This window comes from Engraulis encrasicolus, chromosome 8, assembly GCF_034702125.1.
Source record: "Engraulis encrasicolus isolate BLACKSEA-1 chromosome 8, IST_EnEncr_1.0, whole genome shotgun sequence".
In the NCBI taxonomy this organism is placed as follows: Eukaryota; Metazoa; Chordata; class Actinopteri; order Clupeiformes; family Engraulidae; genus Engraulis; species Engraulis encrasicolus.
The window spans coordinates 46,657,161-46,667,878 of record NC_085864.1 but is presented as its reverse complement, the minus strand read 5'-3'; positions in this window follow the sequence as shown (position 1 = coordinate 46,667,878).

The following is a 10,718-nucleotide window of genomic DNA, read 5'->3' as shown; positions in this document are numbered from 1 at the left end:
CCTAGGCAAAGGGGGGGGGGGGGGGGGGGGGGGGGGGGGGGGGGCTTTTGGGGCCCTTCTCTTCTGATCAGACTAGTGGAGAGGGACCGCCTTGAAGAGAACGCTTGATATCGAGTGCGTTACAATATGCGACCTTGCCTCCTCCACTTGTGCTTGTTTCCTCGCCCCGCCTCCTGGCCCCTCCTCCGTGGAGAAAACGATAAAAATTTCCAGCTGTCAGCCTAGCCACAACAACTTTTGAGGGACTGTTTTTCATTCACCATCCCAATTGCAAATGAGAAAGAGAGTTTACAATTGACCTTTTTCAAAATATTGAAATCTAATGCTGTTGTCAGTGATGTCATCATGACATATTACTTCCTGGTACGAGGAAACAAACATATTGTAACGCACTCATCATTGCACTTTTCACTCAACGAATGTAGGGAGGTGCTGCCGCCACTCATCAAGTTGCCACTGCTGTCATTTCAACACAAGCACATAACCAGTCATTACCTGGGGGCAGTGATTCTCAAAGTGTGGTCCGGGGACCACTGCTGGTCCACGACAGAGCTCAGGTGGTCCGTTAGGGGACACCACAATAAGACAGGCTTGTAATGCGAATAAAAAATAAGTGATCAAAATTAGCAGTGTCAAATTGGCACCCCTCAATTGTCAATTCAGTTGACAGGTGGTCCCTGAACATTTTTTGGGGGACAAAGTGGTCCTCGGTCTGAAAAAGTTTGAGAACCACTGCCTGGGGGTCCCCCTGTCAGATGGGGGCCCTAGGCAATTGCCTACTTTGCTTGCCTGGTTGTGACAGAACTCATCAGGAGCGACCAAAGCCAGAAATCAGAACGGTAGAAGTCGTTCTTTCTCTATGGAGAGTTGGTGAATGTGGTGAACAAAGTGAATTTGACAACGTAAATAGAAGAAAGCAGAATGTAGTAGGGGGGTTGTGTGGTGGGATGTTTATACTGCACTGGGCAGCTTACATCTGTGGGATGATGATCTAATTTAATTATTAATTTATATTTATAACCAATTGCTCAATTGGTTTGAATCAGAGTGTACATACTTTTTAAAATTCCATGTAGGGAGAGGTAATTCATTTTATTTTTGTATGATGCCAGATGTTATATTTTCTTAGTGGAGAAATGGTTCCAAATCTGAGGTGGTGGTGTGTGCAGTATATGTAGCTTAATATTCAAGATGTGTGGCTGACTTGACTTGAAATCTGACGAGAACCTTTCCTTGTTCACTAGGATTATTAAGGGATTTTCTCAGTTAGCCTTATTTGATATTTGCAACGACCCGGCATTGTGATGAAGTGGTCTGCACTGGGAATGAGCTCCGAAAATACAAAACTTTATGTCTTATACAAACGGCAAACTGTTTCGATCCACCAGTGCGATCTTCCTCATCCTGTCCCACAGTGAAAAGACTGCGAAAACTAAAACACACTATGTACACACTCAGGACGGTCTATGTTTTTTTCTGAGGAATTTAGGCTGATGTTAACAGTTTGAGAACTTCAGCAGATGAAGGGAATACTCAGAGAAACAATCTCCATTCAAAAAGACACTTTGATATCGGTGAGTGTGCCAACCAGGGCTTGACACTGGCACCAGCCAACCGGCCAAATGCTGGTAAAACTTGGCAGTGGCTGGTAATGCTTTCATTGTCACTAGCCAATTTGGCTGGCAGCTTGTTCCTTGATGCGACATGTGCATCATAGCCTATATTCTATTGTTCACCCCTTCTGTATCAATTGTTTGCATTTAAGTTCACGAAAAAGCTCAGTAACTCAATTTCTATTTGCTTGATATACTTCCATGTAGAAAGCTGTACAGTCATCTTGCTTTAGCACCTCATCTTCCGAGGTTAGACGTACGCTATCATGATAAAGAACAGAAAAATGATATAAAATCGGTGGCTAGTGAAATACCTGAATGGCTAGTGACCCGGGAAAACCACTAGCCACAGTGGCCGGTGGGTGAAAAAGTTAATGTCAAGCCCTGGTGCCAACAGTCAGTAAATGAATGTAGAGGCACAGGCACATCGGTTCCAACAGTACTGCGGAGCACTTTCGCTTCTGACACAATTCCGACCCCCAACCCAATTTCACACGAACATAGCATAATTAGTCAATGGGCGGCTGTGACAAAATAGAACTCGCCTCTAATAGCTAGCCGATGTCTGTGGACATTGGCGCCAGTGTGCGGGGTTCTATTGAAAACAATGGAATCGAACCAGAGAGAGTAGAGAGAGAGAGGTTCCATTGGCCCATTGTTTCCGGGTTATACTATTGCAAGGGGGAGGGGGGAAATCCTTTAGGCAGACCTAAGGACTGTTCTATTCAATGCTAGGAGCATTATGACACGCCCCTTTAGGCAGACCGGAACCTGGTCATGTTAGGTGCCCATAGCAACCTATTACAATGATTACAATGGCATCTCTGATCGAACTTTTGAGGAGCAGTGCTCTGCACTTTGTTGGAGCCGGTGTGCGGAGGCCCTTGAAGTTCATGGAAGTCCTTGTGCCCTTCAGGTGTCCAGGTGCAGGTGTAGCCTATGGCAGGAAAACTTGATCAACAATGAAAAGTTCATGAAACACTGCACACTGGATACTGTTCTTTTTTCTCTTTATTTTTTTGCGTTTCGTCCAGTGCATCTTCAGGTTTGCTCCAAAAAATAAAAAGAATGTATAGACATGCCAAGAGGCATGGAGAGGCTTGTCGATGTGATTTTGCGTGGAGAGTAAGGATATCTTTAAATGCTGATATATTTTTTCATACGTTTATGTATAAACACAACATGTGGATAAAAATGAAAACACCATTGTGGACATGTGTGTTTTAACCCTCTTAAAACTGCAATTATGGAGCTCTTCTCCATATCTAGGAGATAGGAGATCTACTCCATATACATGTACGTGTAAACAAGAAACTGATGCGTTTCCAAAAATATCTATATACGTGGAAACAGCATCTAAGACAGAACACATGATTATGGGTTCTGTGGTAGTGGTAGCAATGCACACAAATGGGAGCACACACACACACACACACACACACACACACACACACACACACACACACACACGCACACACACCTTTTTTTTCATGAAAAATATTGCCATTGGTCTGCAGTATCAGGAGTTGTGTAGACTACATGACTAGCATTCTGGGTATTTGTTCGCCACTGTAAACAGATAACTGCCATGACAATAAAGATTCCGTCAACTCAGTCTGTATTCAGCACCATTTTATAATTAAATCCTGAGGCCATTTGTCTTGGATATGTTCCACAATGAAACGGAACATTAAACAACCTGCGGTGTTGCTCTGTACAATTGGAAAAGTTACCTTTCCACTAACCACCGGCCACACCCAGAACTCAGTCAAGGAAATGGTCGACTCCATTGAAATACATTCAAATCAGGATATTTTTGAAGTCGTATTTCATTAGCTGTTCTATGCCTCAGGCCTTTGGATGGTGACCACATATTACAAAGCAGTGGGAATTAAGGACTGTTGTATGCATTTGAAAGCCGCATGAACTGTATCGGAACTTTTTTTTATTTTTAATATATATTTTCAAGGGGCTTTTATGCCTTTATTTGGCAGGACAGTCGAAGATGGAGACAGGAAGCAAATGGGACAGAGAGACGGGAGGATCAGGGGATGACCCCTGCCGGACTCGAACCGGGGTCCCGGTGGGTGGGCATGCAAGCCCATGCATGCTTAGCGCACTGCACCCCAACTGTATCAGAGTTTTTATGGGACTGAGGATTTCAAAAGCAGTGCATGCATTTAACACACTGCCGCCGGTAAAATTATGTTTTGTTCCTCTTGTGCGTTGGCACAACAAATGGTAAAAACACATTTTTACTCTTTTTTTTTGATGAATAGAACTGAAATAAATGAAAAATCATCCGGTCATTTTAATCACAACGCCAATGGCTCGGCGTCAACCCAAGAACAATTTTGAAAACGGTAATGATCACCCTGCATTGATGACGTCACGGGTGCCCCCCTTGCCCTTCGATTTCATATCTGATTCCATTTAAAAGCATTCTGAAACAGAGTCTCAAGGAAAGACTCAATATCTCCCTTTCTTGTCGATTTTGGTGGATACCCACCTAGGTCAGCAATGGAGGCACCTATAGGGGTTTCAGGCTGACCAGAACGGAGCCGGAGCTGGTGCCCGCACCAGTTACATTCGGCACTTAAGTGCTTATCTGCGAACCCCCCCGTGTTCATACCGGGCTCTGAACTTTTTCCGCACGTGACTGTTTTACCCTGATGAACCTGCTGAGGGCCAGGCTGAGTCACGGTTCGCGGAGGAAAACCTAGTATTTTGCGGCTTGCATTGCGAACCAACTTTCCGGTTCGCGAACGCAAATGTCTGTGGCGTGAACACGACAGCCGGTTCACGATTAGGTGCGGGAACGGGCTCCAGCACGTTTCTCAGTTGGCCTGAACGCGCTACTAGAGACACATGGTTTTCACCCACTGATGGTGCGTTCAGGCAAACTGAGAACCATGCCGTCAGGGTTGCCAGATGAGGCTGATGATTTCCAGCCCAAAAAATGCTCAAAACCCGCCTGGACGCACTAAATCCCGCCCAATTCTATTGATTTCTATGGCAAAAATTGGGCGGGTTTTTCTGCTAAATGCCATTTTTTCCCGCACACGACCATCCTAAGCAGCCCAATTGGGCGGGAAACAGCCCAATCTGGCAACACTGCATGCCGTTGCCCGTTCCCACACCTAATTGCGAACCAGCCACGTGTTCACGCCGCATATCATAGCATTCGCGAACCAGAAAGTTTGTTTGCAATGCGAACCAAAACGTTTTTTTCTCTTCTCCGTGAATTCCACATAAACAACAAATAATACAAAAATAAACAAAGCGATCGCCATTACACATTGAAGAAGGAAGGGCTCTGCCCGCAACGTTCGTGGGTGAATTAACTAAGAAAAAATCTGTAGTGTCGTCCTTCGCTTCCTTCTTTCAAGACCTTAGAATACACCACACCTGAGACACATGTGTATAGACAACGCAACTGGCTTTATTAGGCATCTCGTCAATGCCAATGCATTTGGCATCACTGAAACAGAATGTAATAATAATAATAATATTAAAAACATGAGGTATGCATCACAAAAGCATATTTTTTACTCGTTTTTACAGTTACAGTACAGTTACTTAACATTTGCCGTCATCAGGCAAAGAAATAGCAATGGACTTGATCTTGAAATAATTCTTTTTAAAAAAAGAAAAAAAAGCTGAACTCCTTTCTTTTTTACCTGTACTGTTTGTATGGGTAAAAGCAACAGATGTAGATATTTGAACCTCTTCCCATAGACTGTCCTTATCTGTACATTATGCCCGTGCAGTGTGCACGTCTTAAACATGAACTTTACACTTGTTATCTTTCATGTTGGCCTATAATCAGTCTGATTTATGAGGGTGTTCAGCCACTCCCCATACAAAGCTCCGCTCTGGCGATATGACATGGAAATGAGAGAGGATATAGAGCTAGAAAGTGACGTCACTTCCCCCGATTTCATGGGACCTCAACGGCGTTTTTAGCCGAAAATCGTAGCATGTAATCCAATGGCGGTATTAAAATGGCATTTCGATCCCCTTCGAGTTGTGCCAAGAGCTCCATATATGTTGTTTCTGATATTTTTGCCTAATTTTTCGTATGAACCCCTAAACTTTTTAGAAAGCTGTGTTTCTTCACATTTTTCATGCCGACGGCCTCGGAACAAAACATTGATACTTCTGCTTTAATTATCCTCTTAAACAGCATATTTGGAGCCCAGCGCATATCATGACTGAGATCAGAAGATATTTACTCGCTACCATGTTGTTAGATGGTCAACTGAGGTCCCGTGAAACGCGGAACTAAGGGGCGGGACTTTCGAGCTCTATGGCAAAACCAAGACCAGCGTCCAGGGCTGGGCTGGGGGAGAAATGGGGCCCGGGCACTTTTGGCTTAAAGGGGCCCCTCATAATTAGGGGCGCAGAACCGACTCACCGGTGGGCCCCGCCGCACCCTCGTGGGCCCCTATTTGAAGAAATGTAGAGTGTTTTTTTTTTTTTTTTAATCTTTTTTTACATTTCTGAAAATAGGGGCCCACGAGGGTGCGGAGCCCACCGGGAAATTCCCGGTATGCCATATGGCCAGGCCAGCCCTGCCATCGTCCATCGCACATTTACGTACATTATCTCTGCAAGATCATCGTCCATCGCACATTTACGTACATTATCTCTGCAAATTACTTCTGTGTATTGACCATGATCTCCAACAAATGTCCATACAAGTTTGATGACATACAGTTTTGCAACTAAACAAATGTATGATCCTGTTTCACCATCATTTAAAAAACAAAAACAAAAACAGAAAAAAACCCATGTGCTTGCTTATGGTTCCCTCCAGAAATGTTGCGTGTTACATATCTTAAGACTAAAATGAAAACTTCAGTGACAACACTGGCCAAAAGGTTACAAACAGGCAGGAGCCTGTCCCACAACATCTCATCTCAACTCAACTCAACTCACCTCGCCACGAGAGCCATAGACATATTGTATATACATTGTGCACATTGTACTGCATGTATCCACCTTATTACCGAGCCCACTAAACCCGCCCATTTCAACATTTGTCGTGCCCTCACAGAATTGATGGTCAATGGACTTTGGGACACGAAATCCGTGTCAGTTTCACGGCTTTTGCCAAAGATCCGTGTCCATTCAACAGAATTCTGAGAGATCAGGCTGTGAGTGCATACATGCCCATTAGCCTGGCTATCACGAGGACAAGGTGTTTTGAGTATTTGGTTTGGCTAAGTAGCGGTGTCAACCCATTTCTCAGAGGGAGATGCAAAGGGGTGTGTCTAGCGTTCATGAAAACGAGGTTGAAGCTAGCTAGCTGGTTGAAGCTAGCTAGGGGTGTAAACCTCCATGACGATACGATTCAATATCGATTTCTTAAGGCAGCGATTCACTTATTTTTCGATACTTAAGAACGCCCCCACATAACGTTTATTATTTACAGCCCTAGTTGAAGCTACAATCGATCAGACCACCCAATTCCTCACTCACCTGTTAAACTACGGTGCTGCATCATTACTTTTAACATGCCCCACCGAGCCGTTGGAAATGCCACCCCCCCATCTTGTGACAATTTCAGAATATTGTAGATACCTTAGTTTGCCTGGCCAGATTACCTATTAAAAGCTGCAGTGTGTGGAATGTGGCCAGAATAGGTTCTGCAACTATGCGGCTCATTGAAACTGTGCTGCCTATTGCCAAATTTGATATTTTCATGAATTTTAATAAATAATAAACCAATATTTACTAGTATGACCTAATTACACTAAGTTTGCAGCTAAAAATGCATACTTCTGGAAATTCAAAAAGGCGGACCATGGAGAAGATCCCCCTATTCATGTATGTTAAATGCAATTTCCCCAGTCATAATGAATACTTAGAATTTAATGGTGGTGGTAAGTATGACACAGATGTCACAGTAGCAGCATTTGTAATGGCGCCGATATGCAATAACAAACATCTTTTACACTGGGATCACACACACTTGCTTTTTCCACGATGATGAGCGTGTTTGAGGAAAGTGGGGGTCATGAAGGACTATGTAGTTACGCAGTCAATTTCAGCCCATTTCTTTACTCTTTGATGAAGGTGCGGCATTTCTTTACTTTTTGATGAAGGTGCGGCATTTCTTTACTTTTTGATGAAGGTATGCAGCATTTCTTTATTTTTTTAAGAAGGTACGGCATTTCTTTACTTTTGGATTAAGGTGCGATGCGGCAGGCACATAGCTTTATTCCAATGTGAATGCGATGATGAGCGTGTTTGAGCAAAGTGGGGTCTCCAAGGACTATGTAGTTACGCAGCGCAATCAGTCAAAAGTTGAACATTTCTTTACTTTTTGATGAAGGTGCGGCATTTCTTTACTTTTTGATGAAGGTGCGGTGCGGCATGCATTCAGCGGCAGCTCATGGAGAGCGAAGTGAAGCACCACTTGTCCTCATCCAGTGTGAATGCTGCTCACGGAATGCTGCTAACGTCACGGACACGTGAATGTTGCTAACGGACACGTGAATGCTGCTTACGGATACATGCCTGATGTGGCCGGGAGGAAAACACTCACATTGACAGGCGTTCTAGAAGCCAGCGCAGACAGGTGTTCTAGAAGCCAGCGCAGAGCAGAGCATTGGCACATGTGAACTGCTTGGCTATTATCGAATTTTATCAGTTTAGCACCATTGCATAGACGACGACTGCCTGTAAGGGCTTTGAGAACAATATGCTCACGACACGAGGCGGCCATATTATTGGGAAAGCATTTGCGGAGGAAACGCCTTGTACTGAGATGGTGCACTGCTGGACTCGGGTGAATTGCAACCGCTTGCCCAATTACTTCTGTTCCAAGATGGTGGCACTTAAAGCTCATCTCTCATTGCCTGGTTATCACCAGACCTAATCACAAGAGAGATAAGGCCTGGAGACATGCCCACTGTAAATCCCGTAGGGGGTGCGTAGTTAACGATTGACGACTTTCAAATTAGAACGCTTATGTAAAGCATCATGGGATTTCCCAGGCTACATTTCTCATGTTAACATCATGGCATCTATGTATTGTATGAACGGCTATGGCTATGGTGTCTGGAGGCATGGCATACTCGGGTACAGTCAGGCCAGGGCTCTAAATTAACTTTCTTTAATCACTAGTAGGGCTGTAATGATACACTCAACTCACGATTCGGTTCGTATCACGATTTTTGACCTACGGTTCGATACACCCCACGATTTCTGAAATGTATCTCCACTGAAGTTTGGAAACACTATCACATCAAATCATAAGGTTGTTTTCTGGACTAATGGGTAATAAAACTTTGAAAGGGCGTATCACGATACTGCCTCCTTGTATCACGATACAGTATTGTCACTCTGTGTATCACGATTTCTCGGTTCGATACAATATCATTACAGCCCTAATCACTAGCCAAAATAACCAGTAGATTGTAATCTTACCAGCCAAACACACACTCACTAATGAGTCACAGTGGCTAATAAATTGGTCTTTTCTACCTACCAAAATGAAATTTCACCAGCATTTGGCTGGTTGGCTGGTGTTAATTTAGAGCCCTGAGTCAGGCTATATATTAACTTCTTTTCATCACTAGTCAATTTGGCCAGTGGATGTTAAATCTTACTAGCAACGCATACTGGTACACTTACTGTCAGTCAAAGTGGCTAGTAAGTTCTAGCCTGGGCGAAAGGCGACTGTTGACTCTGTCAAACAGACTGGCAAAAGCCAAGAGGAACCCGTCTCCGGAGGGTGGGAGATGGTCTGATCTTACTCTGCATTTTAAATTTATTGGAGTTCCTAATTCAAATGAAAACCCATATTGTGCTTCATTAGCTAGTGACTTTTACAATATAGCGTCGCAAAAGTATACAAATAACAAAACAAAAGTGTGGACATAGTTACCTTAACCAATCAGTGACGGATTTCGCGGGTGAGTTCTGCGTCACCACCCTCAACTGTTTGCTGATTGGCTTAACACTGAGAGAACTGAGCTCGAGGCTTTTGGCAGATGACGTGCGGAGCCACGTGGCGCACATAGGATGGCGTTGCCAGGCTAAGTAGGTTCTCCTTTCCACCAGCCTAACCGAATTTCCATCAGACCTTGTCCGGTGTTCATTTATTTAAAGCCGTGTGTACAGTATATATCCATACATGTCTATGTGGCGCTCTCATTAACCGCAGAAATACACCTACTGCAACAAGAGCGAGGCGAGCGAGGCGAGCGACGGAAGTAATTGACTTTGTATTGAGTCGCGCGACAAAAGCGATTCTGGAGACTAGAGCGATTTGCGCGACGAGCGCGACAGTTTGAAGTTGAAATCCGTTCAACTTTCTATGACGCGGTTCGGAGACAAGCCGCGAAAGCCAATGACTGTATAGAGGTCAATGACCACAGCCAATGGGAATGCTTGAATGCTTTGCCTTCTGCCTGTACGGACATACTCTAGTCTCTTCAATCGCTCGTATCGCTTGCTGCACTCTGTCGCTGGAATCGCATCGCGCCTGGTCTATTTGTGCGGTAAGGCCTTAGGCCACATCACTAGTATTTGTACACATTCACATTATCAACTTTTATATTTATTAAACAAACAAAAACAAAAAAAACAAACAAAAAACATGAGAGCTGAAACCTACACTGCATATTGTACAAAAAGTGAGTAGCCAATGATTGTTGTATACATTTACATACAATACAAAGAAAGAAAAAGAACTACACACACACACACACACACACACACACACACACGCTCACACTCACACTGATAAACAGACAAACACACACAGACAGACAAACAAAAAAAACTTTGTGCTGCTTTTTTTCTTTTCTTCTTGCCCCATTTCATTTGCCATGTGATAAATGAAACGAAACCAAATGAAAAACGGTCTACATAATGGCTGTGTATAGAAAAAGTTCTTGTTGTTTTTGACATGTTTGCTGTTGTAACCACTACTGCTGCAGTCGCTACTGGTGCCAGGGTGACAAAGCCACACACACACAGCTGCTGCCACGGCTGCTGGTGTGTGTGTGTGTGTGTGTGTGTGTGTGTGTGTGTGTGTGTGTGTGTGTGTGTGTGGTGTCAGGGTGGGGGCCAAAAAGAAACATACGCCGG